Here is a 5377-nt window from a genome sequence, read left to right as displayed (position 1 = left end):
AACCAAATATAATAACTTCTATAGTACACACGATACACGCATGTGCACACTACAACATATTCATAATCAATATGGTAACACCTATAGTATACACCATACACGTGTGTACACTACAACATGTGAATGATCAACATGATAACTCCTATAGTATACACTATAAACATGTGTACACTACAGAGTAAGAATATCCAAATATTAGACTCTTTGAGAAACAAATAAATCATCTCTAAGATCAGGCATAAAAGAATCAAGCTCAGTTATAATACATGTAGCGTCAAAGTAATTAATCTACTTCATCAACAAGTTCCATGCACTAAGGTCAATTAGCTACAAAGGTCAAGGAAGATATTCTTACCTCGAAAAGTAGCTAGTGTCAGAATAAATCCCATGTCAAGATGCCCATCTCAAAATCAGAGTCCTGCATCAATATGTGTTATTATCTAATTTTATATGAATTAAATAAATAAATCAAATCCCCAAAACTAATTAGAGTAACCCTAATCGAAGATGATCATTGATTAATGTTGACTCTCCGCAAGTGTACGAAAATGTCGTAAGTAATAATAAAAGATATCGTATCCACAGGGGCTGGAATAAGCACTAAGGATGTCTCAACATGAATTAGCTAAACAACTAATCAATTGGTTTTCAAAAGCTAAATACAACTATGCAAAGTAAAACGTAGAAATGAAAGAATAAGAAACAAGAATAAGGGCAATGGTAAAGGTATGTTCTAGGAGTTTTGGTTTCTTTGTAATGTTATTTAATGTAATGATCTACCAAATATTATTCATCAATTGACCATCATTTGTAGAAGGTTGCCGGTTCTCTCTTGCAATAGACAACCGACCTAGGACTAAAATCTATACCTAAACGTGATCAATTAGGAATGAATCTATGTTGTCCTTACATGAGCTTGCCTGTCACGTGCGCCCCTCGGATAATCAACATAGAATTCATCACCCCTCTACCGCATCAAGATATAATATATAATCTATATAATTTATCCTACCCTCTTGAAATACCTAATTTCCCTTTCAAGATTACCTCTCAAACGTCCTTACACGGCCATGTTACTATCACGAACGCACCTCAAAAAATTGAATGAGAAGCAATCCATACAGGATCCATAAGATATTCAAACATTCAATCAAGCATGGTAATTGAGCCCTAATCACAACAATCCACACAAGAAAGAATAGATACAAATAGGGAAAAATCATAGAAATAAGAAATTGACAAATCCACTTGAGTTTTACATCAAATCTCCATTACAAATACTCCCTCCATCCTAGAACAAAAGATCTAATCCATAGAACAAGGAAAGAAATCCAAAGATAAAGAGAATACAAGCATCCTGATCCCAAATCTGAGAAAGAAAGGGAATAAAAGCTTATCTACGATGAAGAACCATCTTCGGATCCAATCCTCATTCCCTAGAGTCGAAATGATGAAGATGTTGGGGTTGCAAGGTTGCAAACATAGTCCCATATTGGAAACACATGGGAAAGATCATGGGTTTATAAGAGAAAAGATATCTCCATTGGCATGAGGCCTTTTGGGAAGAGCCCAAGAGCAAAACCATGAGGGCTTAGGTCCAAAGTGGACAATATCATGCAATTGTGGAGATAATTAAATTCTTTTCGATCCTACAGAAGATCTGCTCTTACATTGCCGGAAATCCCTCCAAGAAGGTGGAGGAACGCCCCAAATCTTGATTCCCCCCAAAAGGGAGAAGATCCCCTTTTAATTCATGAAGGAGACCTTATATAGAGGGGAGGTTTGGGCGCCACACGGCCCCAAGGCATGGCCGTGTGAGGTTAACACGGCCAAGGCCACTCCCTTCTCTGCCTTCCTTACACGGTCGTGTGTGATACACGGCCATGGCACACACTGCTTCTGCTTCCCTTACACGGTCGTGTAAATCTACACGGCATGCACTGCCTCTGCCTCTGGAAACCTCACCTGGTCGTGTGGCGCACACGGCCAGAGTCTTCTTGGTCTCTGGAAACCTTGCACGGTTGTGTAGATCTACACGGCCATGTAAGGCTTCAGCTCTGGATGGCCTGCATGATCGTGTAGTGTACACGACCATGGTTTTTCTGGCTTCAAATCTTAGCACAGGCGTGTGAGGTTCACACGGCCGTGGCAACTTCCACCTTTGCTGCAGCCACACTGCCTGGGCTCTCCACACAGCCTGGGTAACCCCCCATTGCAGGGTCATGTGAGGTCAAGGAATGGTGCCTTCCTTCTTTGTTCAATCGTCAAATCTTCTCCAAAATCGACTCCTGCATACAGGAAATGCACAAAAGTAGATCTCCGAACAAAAAGAGTAAATATGCTTGAAAGGAAAGATGTAAGTATGAAAATACGTAGACAAAGCATGTGCAAAGTATGTGAATGTGCGTCCAAACATGCATAAAAGATGTATATAATCTACGCACATCACACCCCCAGACTTAAACTTTTGCTTGTCCTCAAGTAAAATGCTGCAATCTAAATTCATCTGTTTTACAATGCTCTTATATCCCTAATGCATTCTCCTAATTCTATCAAAAAGTTTTATTAACAAGCATGATCATGGAAACAAGCTAAGTATAGCTCAAGCATAAGTCTCTTGTGCACAGTGCAAGGTAACTCAAAACTCTTCAAGTTTCAATCTATGTCCTAGTCAAGTCGTCATCAAATTTGAATTCCTAATATTTCCGGTGATAGACAAGTAACCAGTGATAGACACTTACTTGCCAAACACTTGGTTCATATTTCTCAATCAACCCAAGGTCTCAAAGGTGTGCTCAATCTCAAGAGAAGCAGTCATTTCCCTAGTAACCTAACTCAGTCTCAAAGGGTGACTTGCTAGATTCCACTCATGACAACTATTTTTATATCCCTTATTCATTTTTAATTTTATTTCTATTTTTTTCATAAGCATTTGCATTGTGTAAATCTTATTCACAAATGTTACTTTTGGCACAATTGTTGGGATATTTTGATTTTTCCAAATGAGCTTACATGATTTGAGCCTCATCAAGTAACCATAATGAAGTTTGAGAAACCACCATAGAAACCAAGTACTAAACAAACAAGATGAATCATGACTATTTCAATGATGTCAACCATTCAAGCTCAAGTATAGTGAAGTGAAGGTAAGATCCTTAAGGTCAAGCCAAAGTTAAAACCTATCTCCATATGATACTTAGCTTATATCATGCTACCCAAGATAGAGAAAAGAAGTACATTAAGCATAATACTAGCATCATTTATAGCATAATGAATCTAGATAATGAACGTGCTAACATTTTTAATAAAAGACAAGAAAACATATAAGTGAAGTTTGATGTTCTCAAGATGTATGCTACGAAAAATTAAAACAAAATGCAAGATATAAGCAAAAAACAAAAAACAAACAAAGCATATCAAATGCATCTAATGTATCACCCCCAGACTTAAACTTTTCATTGTCCCAATGCAAACTAGAAATGATATATGGAGGAGACTTATGATGTTTAGAGAAGTTACCAAGTGATGAGCTCCAAATGGTTGGCATTCATATTTTTAAAGATACTCCTCTATCCAATGTTCACATTCCTCCACAACTCTGAAATCTACAAAAATAAGATAGACAAGAAAAATTAAGTAGAGGATACAAGTTTATTATAAGGAAAGAAATGAAACTAAAAAGAAACTAGAAAATGTAAACAAGATTGAACTTGGGTTGCCTCCCAAGAAGTTCTTGTTTAAGGTCATTAGCTCGACCACCTCATTAGATTTAACGAAATTACGATCTTAGAGGGGTAAGATATTTCAACACCCTCCTACCAAGGGCTCTTATTATGGAGGGAGCTTTCAACATTGGCATTAAAAAGTGAAGTAACACTCTCTCCATCTTCGTCTTCTTTGAAGTTCTTTCGGATGGTCGAAGACGGTTCAGTGTGAGCTTCCAATTATTAGCCTCTTGAAGACCTACACACCCAAAGGAAAGACAAACCTCCCACAAGCTTGTAATATAAGAAGGAGCTAGAACCGTATTAGTATGAACTGAGTACATATCAAAAATTGAATCACATCCAATAAAATTAATTATAGGTACCTCTATAAAATTTTCCAAAAGATCACTAAGAATATTAACCTTGTAGTGCTGAGATGTACCTGAAAGATCTAAACAAGTGGATGTGACCTCTTCAGAATTTTGTAGTGGTTCTAGCTTTGGTTCGAGTGGTGGTGCCTCTAAAAGTAGTGATTCTTGGGGCTTTGCTTCCATTGCACAAGTCCCTACACATTTATCATCAACCAATTCAATTCTTTCAAATTCTATAGCATCAATTGGTTGTGTGATCAAAGGAGGTGATTCTTGGGACATTTCCTCCATAATACATGTCCCTACACTTTTATCCACCACATCATCACCATAAGTAGTGAAGAGTCCACTAACATCAATATCATCAATAGAAGGATCAACAGCTTCATTAGAAATTTGTAGTAATAACCGTAGGGCTAGGATCCCCCGTTGCACCATTAGCTCTTCAGAATCATGTGTTGTGGTCTTCATCTAACTTGGAGTAGGAACATTTGGGTTTTGAGAGTCGTCCAAGTCAATCGGTTCATCTGGTTGTGAATGATGTGGTATGTTTAATGAAAAATCATCCTGAAACTCTGACTGACTCTGATACACATGGGAAGAATGCTCAACATCTTTTATGCAGTTATAATCAAAATTTTGATGATCCATCCAAAATTGATTGTAATGTTGAGGCGGGTCAGAGATCTGCTGCTAGAATAATAACTGCTCACTCTGCTTTGGAATTAGCTGGGGTTGAAGGTTCTGAATTTGATGATTCCCCCAGTCATAGCCACAAGTATCAGGAACTTGCTCATATGTATCTTGATGTTGAGGTTGAATCAAATGCTGAAGTTTCGGAGTATTAGCAGATTTTTAGAAAAAGTGACAAATAACAGCTGGATGAGATGTGCTACCACACACTCCACAAAAGAATTCAAATTCATAGTCATTTGAATCATTATATTCATCAATGGAAGATCCTGCTCTTGCGTTCATGGGTGTGAAAAATTTTCTTGAAGCCCTGCTTGACATGTTAGTGCTCAAGATATCTAAAAACAATTACAAGAAAAACTAAAAATGTAGAATTAAAGACAAGAAATAAAATGCATAATGAAAACAAGAAAGAAAATCCAAAAAGAAAAAGAAAAATGTATAATCTTCTAATGATCTAAATACCATGTTTAAGTTGCAAAAGAAGAAACTTAGGAGATACAAATTGCAATTACAAAGATTAAAAAGAATTATTAAGAAGTAGTAAGGTATACAAAACAAAATTAAGAAAACAGAATTCTAAAGATTAGTTACAACTATGCTAAT

Source organism: Zingiber officinale, chromosome 5B (assembly GCF_018446385.1).
Source record: "Zingiber officinale cultivar Zhangliang chromosome 5B, Zo_v1.1, whole genome shotgun sequence".
NCBI lineage: Eukaryota > Viridiplantae > Streptophyta > Magnoliopsida > Zingiberales > Zingiberaceae > Zingiber > Zingiber officinale.
Note: the sequence above shows the minus strand (reverse complement) of the source record.